Source organism: Heptranchias perlo, chromosome 26 (genome assembly GCF_035084215.1).
Source record: "Heptranchias perlo isolate sHepPer1 chromosome 26, sHepPer1.hap1, whole genome shotgun sequence".
Taxonomy (NCBI): Eukaryota; Metazoa; Chordata; class Chondrichthyes; order Hexanchiformes; family Hexanchidae; genus Heptranchias; species Heptranchias perlo.
Window position 1 is genome coordinate 26,616,416 of NC_090350.1, and position 12,303 is coordinate 26,628,718.

Sequence of the window (12,303 nt, forward strand, 5' to 3'; positions counted from 1 at the left end):
TTAAAATAAAACTATTCAGTACAAAATAAAACTTGCCAATCTGGTGCACCAAAGGTTTTTTTGGGATCAAAATGTGAGAGCACCTGTTTTGCCACTGACACTGGTAGAACAACACAAGGAAGAACTCTGATGACTAGTAACTATGTGCAGCTTTTAATTAAAAAAAACCCATAATAGTTTTCCGTAAGAATTAAATAATAGAACTGAAATAAAATGCCATGTTTAAGAAAATTAATTTGATTAGACTTTTTAATTGTTAAATACTACTGGGTAGAAATGCTTTGGGCACAATTGGCAATTGGGCGCAAATTGTGCCCGAAAATTGGGCCAGCCATGTTACAGTTCGAGTTTCCACTAAAATGCATTAACATAATCACGTAAAATCTTCCATGAACCAGCGCAGCATAACATTTTTTTCTTTGCAATAAAAAATATTCATTGATGTATTTAAAAGTAGTAACCTGGTGCAGTGTTATTAATACAGCCGAAAATGGGTTTATCACAAAGATAAGCATTTTTAATACATGTTTAGTTTTCCACCTGTGAGTAACCTGATTTTAAATCACTGAAGATGGCTTAAAAAAACTATACTGAAACCATTTACTACTTTCATTGGTGTGCACTAGTCAGTTTCTTAGTAAATTAAATATTTTTTAATATGTAAAAATGTTTAAAACATGCCTACTACTGCCTGTGCGCCTACGAAAACAAACTTAATTTGAAGACCTTCCTCGAACGGTCGCACATGGATGCAATCATCGTTATTTCGTTTGGGGGCGTGGCCAGTTTTGTGGACAGAGCCGGCTTCAGCGCAATGATTTTTGACCCAGCGCAAAAGATCACGGAAACTCAAATTACGCTGGATGTCGTACATTGAAATTCCTCAATCTTTTGCACTGATTTATAAGAACATAAGAACATAAGGAATAGGAGCAGGAGTAGGCCATACGGCCCCTCGAGCCTGCTCCGCCATTCAATCAGATCATGACAGATCTTCTACCTCAACTCCACTTTCCCACCCTATCCCCATAGTGTCCAAAATTTTATCGCTCGCAATCTTGAATATGCTCAATGACTGAGCATCCACAGCCCTCTGAGTGAAGACATTTTTCCTCATCTCAGTCCTAAATCGCCTTATCTTGAGATTATGACCCATAGGAGCCAAAGCTGTACACAGTACTCTAGATGTGGTCTCACCGGAGCCCTATTTAATTGCAGCAAGACCTCCTTACTCTTATACTCTAACCCCCTTGCAATAAAGGCTAACATACCATTTGCCTTCACAATTGCTTGCTGTACCTGCATGTTAATTTTCTGTGATTCGTGTACAAGGACCCCAAATTCCTGTGACTACCAACATTTCTTAGTCTATCACCTTTTAAAAAATATTCTGCTCTTCTATTCTTCCTACCAAAGTGGATAATTTCACATTTCCCCACATTATACTCCATCTGCCACCTTCTTGCCCACTCACTTAACCTGTTTATATCCCTTTGCAGACTCTGTCCTCCTCACAGCTTACTTTCCCACCTAGCTTTGTATCATCAGCAAATTTGGATATATTACACTCGGTCCCCTCATCTAAGTCATTGATATATATTGTAAATAGCTGAGGCCCAAGCACTGATCCTTGCGGCACCCCACTAGTTACGACCTGCCAACCCGAAAATGACCTGTTTATTCCTGCTCTCTGTTTTCTGCCCGTTAACCAATCCTCAATTCATGCTAATATATTATGCCGAATCCCATGATCCCTAATCTTGTGTAACAACCTTTTGTGTCTCACCTTATCGAATGCCTTTTGAAAATCCAAATAACCCACATCCACTGATTCCCCCTTATCTACCCTGCTAGTTACACTCTCAAAAAACTCTACTAGATTTGTCAAACACGATTTCCCTTTCATAAAATTTACTCTGCCTAATCATGTTATGATTTTCTAAGTGCCCTGTTACCATGTCCTTAATAATAGATTCTAGCATTTTCCTACTACTGATGTCACTACCTGGCCTAGTGTTCCCTATTTTCTCTCTTCCCTCCTTTCTTGAATAGCAGGGATACATTTCCTACCTTCAAAGCCACGGGGACCATTCTAGTTGCAGTATTTCTCAGCTAGAGGTTTTTATGTTGAGAACTCTGAATTATTCTTCAATACTTGAAGCTTTATCTGATCTTTCTTATTTCTTTTATCCCCCTAGTTCCACAAAAATGAAACTAGTAAAATGTTTTCTTACCTTTTTTTGAGTGGCTTCTTGTGGTCCCTTTAAGAACCGTTGGTTAGGCCGCTCAAGACCCGAATATTGCCCCATTACTCACATTTGTAGTTAAATTATGAATGTTCTTTATACAAAGTGTTTACAATTTCACTACAAATTAGTGTGGAGCATAAACACCAGCACAGACCAGTTAGACCAAATGGCCTGTTTCTTTGCTGTAAATTCTATGTTAAAAAAAAATAGCAAACAGAAGAAATTTTGCCCCATTTTCACTCAGCTGGGAGACACTGAGGCACTGTTCATTCAAAAGTTGAGGTTAGAGAAACAAGTGCATAGCCAGAAATGGTTATTTGTTCTTTCAATAGGAAAGAATCTATAAAGCATTTAGATAGCACTTTATCACATCTCGGGATATGCCAAAGTGCTTCACATACAACAGGCTGCTTTGAAGTGTAGTCACTATTATGTCGGGAAACACAGAAGCAATTTTGCAACAGCGATGTGCCACAAACAGCACTGAAGTGAATGAGTGACTACACCAATAACAACAACAACAACTTGCATTCATATAGCATCTTTAACATAGAAAAACATCCCAAGGCGCTTCAGAGAGTCAAAAAAAGAAGTTAATCTATTTTTGGTGGTGTTGACTGGGGTGAAGGAGTATAATATTTTCCAGTGACCCAAATATGTGAGTTCTAGGGGTAAATGTTAACCCCCAAGAATGGATGGGTTGGGGGCAGGTGTGTCGTCAAAATATCTGGTGAGGTCAGTAAAGCGCTTCCTGCACTGCACTCAAGTCCTTGCCACCGTGCTCCTTCTGCTCTGCTCCTCTGCCACCTTGAACCAGGCCTTCTTGGTGGCAGAGGCAGGGCACTTCCTCCTATCACCCAGGTACAGTATGTCCCTCCTGCTCCTCACACCAGCCAGTAGCAACTCAGGCAAAGAGTCAATAAACCGGGGTGCTGGATTAGTTCTTTGATGCTCCATTTCTTCAAATTCCGCCTTTCTCCCTCAAAATCCATGGTTGCAATGGCCTTTTAAATACTCCAGTTCCCAGCACATTATTCGGGTGCGCAGTGCACCTGCTGCGCAGCTTGGCGACGCGAAACCCAGAAGTCATATTAAGGGCCTTCAATTGAGTTGTGATCGCTCGAGCCAATGTACGCAAAATTGTTCCAGGTTTCCCACACGACTATTCACCCCCCCTGCTGAGTTTCTGCCGCCATGTTAAAATTTACCCCCTGGTCCTTACCTGGTTGCTCAATGTTCAAGTTTTCTTTTGTGTGAATGGGCTTCAGGCACACCACAAATCAAATTCCATTGAAACTACATTGATCATCTAATAGAAATTATGTTATAAATTAGGCATAAGTGTTCAGAACAGTAATATACATCACAGCGAGGACTTTATTGATAGTATGTTCACCTTCAGATGTTGATTTAGTCAAAATAAATGGAATGGATGTTTTTCTCCCCAATATTTCTTCTCCTCCTCCAAAGATTATGATAAGAAGTGGAGCCATGGTTGACTCCTACTGTTACTGTATGTGCAATCCCAAAAATAACACAAACAGACAAAAACACCTTTAAAATCAATGCCCGTTACATGATCTCCCATCTATAGGTCCACCCATAGAAACCATGATGTGGAGATGCCGGTGATGGACTGGGGTTGACAAATGTAAAGAATCTTACAACACCAGGTTATAGTCCAACAATTTTTGGACTATAACCTGATCAAAAAATTGTTGGACTATAACCTGGTGTTGTAAGATTCTTTACATTTGTCACCCATAGTAAGGCACTTTGTGTCTCGTGCCTTTAGCTTATAAAAATGAAAGCATTAACAGTATCACCTATATGCTGTCAGAAGCTGTGTAATAGGTTTAGGTGGGATGTGGATCATGATCCCACTGTCATTTCATACCTAATTCCATTCCTGGACCTGATCTTCTACTTCTGCTGACGGACAAGATCCTTATTCTCAGACTCAACCTGTACCCTTGGAAGGGCCAATTTTTTAATGTTCTAAATCAAATACTCACCCACTCAAATGAGTCTTGAGTATGTGAGCACTTGATTTACAACACTAAGACCCTTAGAAGTTCAAGTCTCCTCTCAATTTGGACAGCATAGGTATATTTGGCACATTATTCACTTTTGCACAATTCTTATCATCCAAATAGAAATGACATTTCCTACAAAATGAGGGAGTGAAAATATTAATGAGGATGGTGCCAGAGGACTGGAGAATTGCAAATGTTACACCCTTGTTCAAAAAAAGATGTAAGGATAAACCCGAGAACTACAAGCCAGTCAGTTTAACCTCAATGGTGGGAAAACTTTTAGAAACGATAATCTGGGACAAAATTAATAGTCAATTAGACAAGTGTAGATTAATAAAGGAAAGTCAGCATGGATTTGTTAAAGACAAATCGTGTTTAACTAACTTGATTGAGTTTTTTGATGATGTAACAGAGAGGGTTGATGAGGGCAATGCGGTTGATGTGGTGTATTTGGACTTTCAAAAGACATTTGATAAAATGCCACATAATAGGCTTGTCAGCAAAAGCAAAGCCCATGGAATAAAATGGGCAGTGGCAGCATGGATACAGAATTGGCTAAGTGACAGGAAGCAGAGAGTACTGGTGAACAGTTGTTTCTTGGGCTGGAGGAAGGTATACAGTGGTGTTCCCCAGGGTACTAGGACCACTGTTTTTTTTTGATATATATTAATGACTTGGACTTGGGTGTACAGGGCACAATTTCCAAATTTGCAGATGACACAAAACTTGGGAGTGTAGTAAACAGTGAGGAGATTAGTAATAGACTTCAAGAGGACATAGACAGGCTGGCGGAATGGGCAGACACATGACAGATGAAATTTAATGCAGAGAAGTGTGAAGTGATGCATTTTAGCAGGAAGAATGAGGGGAGGCATTATAAACTAAATGGTACAATTCTAAAGGGGGTGCAGGAACAGAGAGACCTGGGGCTATATGTGCACAAATCTTTGAAGGTGGCAGGACAGGTTGAGAAAGCAGTTAAAAAAGCATACAGGTTCCTGGGCTTTATAATTAGAGGCATAGAGTACAAAAGCAAGGAAGTTATGTTGAACCTTTATAAAACACTGGTTCGGCCATGGCTCGAGTATTGTGTCCAATTCTGGGCACCACACTTTAGGAAGGATGTGAAGGCCTTAGAGAGGGTGCAGAAAATTTTTTCTAGAACGGTTCCAGGGATGAGGGACTTCAGTTCCGTGAATAGACTGGAGAATCTGGGGTTGTTCTTCTTTGAGCAGAGAAGGTTAAGAGGAGATTTGATGGAAGTGTTCAAAATCATGAAGGATTTAGATAAAGTAAATAAAGAGAAACTGATCCCATTGGCAGAAGGGTCAAGAACCAGAGGACACAAATTTAAGGTGATTGGCAAAAGAACCAAAGACGACATGAGGAAAGAATTTTTTACATAGGGAGTAGTTATGATCTGGAATGCGCTACCTGAAAGGGTGGTGGAAGCAGATTCAATCATGGCTTTCAAAAAGGAATTGGATAAATACTTGAAGGGAAAAAAATTGCAAGGCTACAGGGAAAGAGCAGGGGAATGGGACTAACTGGATTGCTTTTACAAGGAGCTGGCACGGGCTCGATGGGTCAAATGGCCTCCTATGCTATGACCATTCTATGATTACAAAATATTGGGCACGATTTTAAAAGGAAAAAATGGGTGGGTTGGGGGCGGGGGGGCCATCAAAATTGCTGTTTTTGGGAGCGGGCAGACATCCCGGCTGGAATCTGTACATTTTTGAATGAGACTCAGGCAAATCTGCGTGTGTGCGTACAGCAGTCAGCAGGATGTCCCACCCCCACTTAAATCCGGCAGGCTGATAATTAAATGAGCAAATGTACCTCATTAAGATACTTAAGGTAGTTTATTTTTTGTGTATTGGATAGTTAAGAAGATTTTAATGTTACCTGGGCGGCTTTCCCACGGCTTCCCATTCATGCCTGGTGAAACCAGATAGGAAGGGCCAGATCAGTGAAAAATAAACCAAATAAATAAAATAAAATTACCTTTCCCATTGTAAACAAATTAAATAAACATACCTTAAAAATGATGTTGCCTGGACCCCCCCCACCCCACTCTGATCCCAATGTCCGATGTCTGCCCTCTGATCCCGATGTCTCCACTCTAATCTTTGTTCCCCCTCACCCCCATCTCTATCCTAATGCCGATGAGGTCTCTCTCTCGTCTTTCTCCACCCCCCCGTCCCCCCCTTGGATGTGCAGCTGGCTGGCTGCCAGGCACGAAATCCAGAAGAGGCTTTGATTGGCCTCATTAGGGTTGCGATCAAACCCAACTACATCCCTTCCAGGTTTGGCGCCCGCAAATCACCTCCCCCACCGACTCTTCCCGCCAACATATTAAAATTGTGCCCATTATATAAGACATTATTAAATTAGCAAAATGCATAATTTTATGTGAGTTAAAGCCTCTGCACAGTATATTATGGAAGCAAATAATGACAATTTACCTGCACAGGTTGATTTTCAGAGTGGGCGCCTTTCAGAAGTTTGTCAAATATACGCTTTACTGTGCTGAGAGCAGACTATTGGACAGCAATGAAAATATCATACAGAATCTCATATGCTTCACATTCAGTGCAAATTAGGATTGGCCAATTCAGGTCTGACAGCTCGAGTGGGGATCAGGCCTCAGAGAGGGAACATGGGCCTGGATTTTGACTAGGAGTCAAGAAGAGCGGGAGGTGGGCAGGGGGAGGATTTTCAGATGGGAAACCTGGAAGTATGGGTTTGCCGGACGTCCTGCAGAATTTAACTGCAGGACGTCTTTTAAATTTTCTCAGCAGATTTCCCACCGACAGCGAGCAAGATTGACAGGCTGGCTGCCTGTCAGACGGGAAATCATCCGGCGAGCGGATACCAGGTAAGTCAGACATCGGGGAGGGGGGGGGAGGGGGTTGGGGCTGGAGACATTGGGGGAGGGAAGGCGGACATCTGGGGGCGGGCCGTAGATAGATTGAGGTGGAAGGGGGTCGGAGACATCGGAGGGGTTGGACATCGGGGTGGGGGAGTCGGCTGATCGCAGGGGTCCGATCACAGCAGGTAAGCTTGGTGGGCCCGGAGGAAACACCCCTGCTTCTCCTGGCCCACAAGCAGTGCAATAAAAGCACTCACCTGATGATTTGGCCCTTCTCTCCTTTTACTTGGCGAGAATCACGAGCCCTGGGAATCCTGGCCCCCATGAGTTAAAAATAAAAAAGCTGTTAAAATGGAGGCACGCTGCCTCCTTAAAAGATTTCAGTGACTGACCCGCCTCCTGAGAGCGGATTGGTCACCTGCCCCTTGACCCGCCTCCGTTAGAACCGGAAATGGGTGGATTGGAGGTGAGATGGGGTCGGGTTTGACATTTTTACAATTTTTACCTTCTCAACTGCCCTCAACCCACCCGGTCCTTGGGGGTTAAAATTCCCCCATGGTCTCAGAGCAATGATCAGGGCTTAAGAATGAGGGCCACGTGTGACAGCAGCAGGGATTGGGTATGAAACTGGGGGTCAAGTCAGATCTGACAGCAACCTAGGTTTCCAAAGGTTTCGGCCAGCCTTTGGCAAAACAATTTCCCTCATTGAACAGTTGGTTGTACTACCTTTCCATCTATTCACCGGTTAAGCAGTTTGTTAGCTGCTTGAGATTGGCCAGTTTCTGACAGGTGAGGTTAGACGATTCATGCAGCACAAATACACCATTAGGGAAGCTGAGTGCACCTGCCAAATTGATTGATGGGTGCTAAATATGAACAGAAATGTGAGTACTTTAATATTTTTCAGAAAAGTAGGAAAATGCAGACCTCAGTCAAGCCAAATCCTTGACTTAAGACTGGCAAAGTTTAACTTTGCAAACATCAGTCTTTTTCATGTCTAGTTAGATTATGCCACAATAGAATATGCAAGTTTAATTCTATTAATTCCAGCAACATGAATATGGAGCAGAATTTTCCTCTTGCGTTACAAAGGAGGGTAAGATACCACCTGTACTATTTAAAACAAATCCAAAATTAATCATTTTCTAGATTGTAATTTGCCATGTGTACAAACCTACCCTGCTTTGTTGGTATATTTTTGAAGAGCAGACTCGATACTGCAGAAATGATGAGATCCATGGATTTGCTCCATTTTCTGTTCAGTTAGAGCAACCTTATTAAGTTGCAGCCACATCCATGCTCTAGACCCGTGTAAGGTACATCAACCCCTGTGGCTAATCAGATTGAGCTCTGTGCTATTATATGTACATACATAGCTGCCAATTATTTAAACAGCTATGCAAATTTTCAGGAACTCCTGCCGCATCGTGTTTTACAATTATAAAAATGTAGTTTTATTGTCTCATACTTTGTGTAAAGATGTACATCATATGCCATCCTAAGATTCAGACAAAAATGTTTGTTTGCTGATCCTCCTTCTTAATGTTGCTTTGAACCAGATGGGATGTATGAACAACTCATGAGAATTTAAATGCAGCCAGTCACTGGATTTTCCTTAGAGGCCATTTTTCATGTTAAAAAATTGCTTGGGCGAGCATCTATGTTAACCATGGAGAGTCCAAACCTGAAGAATGTGGCTCCAAGATCTATATGTATTTTTGGTGTAATTTAGTGCTGAAATTTGGAGCAATTCTGTATTGTTGATCAATGGCTTAAAAATATTGCACATTATCAATGTGTCCAGTATCCTTTTTTAAAAAAAAGTTATTTCCTTTTATTATAAATGCATTATTATTAAATAATATTGGCTTAATGTGATAGGAGAATGAACTAACTTTTGTTGAATTGAATTTGAAAGTTATTTTATGATCTGAAACTCTTATCTGTGTCTGAATGGGACATTGGGGTACGTTTGAGTGTTTTTATGGTGATATGACATATGAGCTGCTATCAGTTAATTGTACTGGTATTATGCTGCTTGTCTACTGCATATTAAAGGCAATGCAAGGATGTTTTCTGTAGCCTGTTATTTGACAGTATTGATAGTCACTAATGTTGAATTCATAATAGTATTCTTGAACTAATCTTTATGTTATGGAAATCATTCGACAGTTATAGAATAATGTTTTGTAACTATATTTATACTGATGAATGAAGAGTTTTCCTCATATAACCATGTAAGAACAATGATTTTTCTGCCTACAGCCAGGATTAGATAGAAGAATACAATAATCTTTGTAACTGAGAAGTAAGAAACTTCTGGCAGGAAAAAAAGAGCAGAAAACTCCTTATTGCACTTAAAAAAAATAAAACACCATTTATTATTGTTCAATATGTATAAATGCGTAGGCTTCAAGGAGATCTTGAAACATTTGCCTGAGGAAGGAGAAAATCTCCGAAAGCTTGTGAATTTAAAATAAAATTGCTGGACTATAACTTGGTGTTGTAAAATTGTTTACAATTGTCAACCCCAGTCCATCACCGGCATCTCCACATCTTAAAAAAAATAGACAAGAGTCACATTTTTTATATCAGGAAATCTTTTATTGATGTTGTATCAATACAATCAAGTAATTTAGTTTTCAAAGAAGAGTCTGGCTTTCAATTCAAATAAAATAAGAGTGCATTTTACCAGTTACTATTACAGTGCATATAATTATTTACAAAAGAGAATCTATCCTTCTATATCAGAAAATGATGGCTATAGAAGGGGAAATTCTTCTTTTAACAAAAAAGGGAGAATGTCTGTTTTTCTCCATAATTAACAACCCATTGACAAAACCATGGGAACACTTGGATTTGAAACTTGTGATTTCTAAGAATGCAATTTCATTCATGTGAAAATAACAGGTCATCAAAAATACTTCAAAAGTTGCATATAGTATTGAACATTGGAATGCAATTTCTTCATGCTGGAATTGTTATATTGACATTTGATATAACAATAGATTAAAAAGTACAATGTATAGCTGAAACATTTAGATGAAAATTCTGTTGACTTTATTGTAGAAGAGTGAATGGTATCAGTTTGCTGTCTTCTAACAGTAAATTAGCAAATGCATAATTATAGTAATGTTAACAAATCCATACCTGTTAATCTTTCCAAGCCTTTGACCTGTGCCTCTGTTATGAATGATGGGTAGCTCATATATTTTCATTTGTACATTTTAACATTATTAAGCAATGTGGAGGTGCACCTTGCATTTTTTCACAATAACTGTAGTACTTCAGTTTTAAAAAAATCTTATCAGCTTTATTAGATGGTGGATTTTTAGTTACAAAATAAACTATGGTATGCCCCTGTGCTTTAATGAAAATTTAAAGAGAAACTTATTAGGATTTCCATAGGATGTATAATTTATACTACTTGTGATCTGAAAATTATATTCTAATGACTGGGATAATAATTGTCATCAGCAAGTTCATTTGAAACTGGACCCCGCCATGCCTTTTCTACTTCAATTTCTTTTAATTTTGCTGCAAAAAAGATAGTTTAATTGTCTTTCTCACAAAGTAACACAAGGTAAATCTATATAGTTCCATAAAAAGTCATAGAGTCCTTTGTACGGAATCCTTTAAGCTGGCCATCATTTCCTATGAATTGCCTGATTAACCAATGACCATGTGTATCACTTTGATTTTGTAGAATCAATCACCTGCATTTAAAATTAAAAAGTAGTTTTAAGTAGTTTACTTTACTTTAAGGGCATGATTTTAGTCTGGAAAAACGGGTGGGTTGGGGACGGGAGTGGGGGGCAGTAAAAAATTGCAAAAATCTAAAACCCGCCCCCAACTTGCCTCCAACCCGCCCATTTCTGTTTTTCACAGGAGCAGGACGAGGAACAGGCAACCAACCCGCTCTCAGAAGGCGGGTCGGGCATTCAAAGCTTTTAAAGAGGCTGTGGGCCTCCATTTTCAAAGCTTTTTTGATTTTAGCCCCTCGGGGCCGGGATTCCCGGGCCTACTCCTTCACGCCATGTGAGAGGAGGCGAGAAGGCCTGAAACTGCAGGTAAGTGCCTTTATAGCACAGCTTATGCGCAGGAGTGCTTTCCCCAGGCGTAACAAGCTTACCTGCAGTGACCACCCCCAACGATTTCAAATCCCCCACGATCGCCGACCCCCCCACGATTGCCAACCCCCGCAATGACCCTCGACCCCCCAATAACCCCCGATCCCTCCCAATGACTGAACCCCAACTCCCCCGCCGATGACTGACTTCCGAGTCCCCCCGATGATTGACCACTGATCACCCCCGATGACTGACCCCCGAACCCCTCCGATGACTGACCCCCCAATGACCCTGATGCCCCCCATGCCCGCCGATGTCCCCCATACCCACCAACGCCCCCAATGCTCTTCCCACCACATCCATCCCATCCAACACTTACCTGAACATGTCCTCTTCCTTCCTCTTCTCCCGTCCTCCTGAGATCAGCCTGTCAATCAGGCTGGCCTGTCGGGTGGGAAACCGTCAAAAAAAAATAAGAAACGTCCTTTCGTCAAAATCGTAAGGACGTCCGGGAAACCCACAATTCGACCCCCCGTTCCTTTCCCTGCTCTGAGGCTAAAATTATGCCCTAAGTAGTAGGCAGCATTTAATGGTATTTTCAATCAGAATATGTGGAAAGGATTGGTTGAACACAAAACAATTTTAATGTTTTTCCTGATCATCACTATCAACTCATGAGTTAAGTAGTCAGAGTGCTCATTAAATATTTTTAATATCCAATTGTCATCAGCCACTTAACTTTTATACAATCCACTCTCAATTTCATTACTAATAGGTTACACCTATAGAATACATACCATGGAGTTTGATGCATATCTTCTGTTTTTCCCATTGGAATGTTTAAAATGTGTGTTTTGCCTTTTTAGATTCTATGGGATTTTTAAACACTATAGGCTGAAATTACTGTTGCCAATGTTAATGTGTTGGTATGACTTTCATGTGTCCACTATTTCAACAGAGGTGTTAACCTATTTAAATTGAATGAGCTAACACCTCCAGTACTCAGGGAATTTCATTAACATTTTAAGCATTTGTCTTCGAATGTCACAAGAGTAATTTATATCCTTACATAC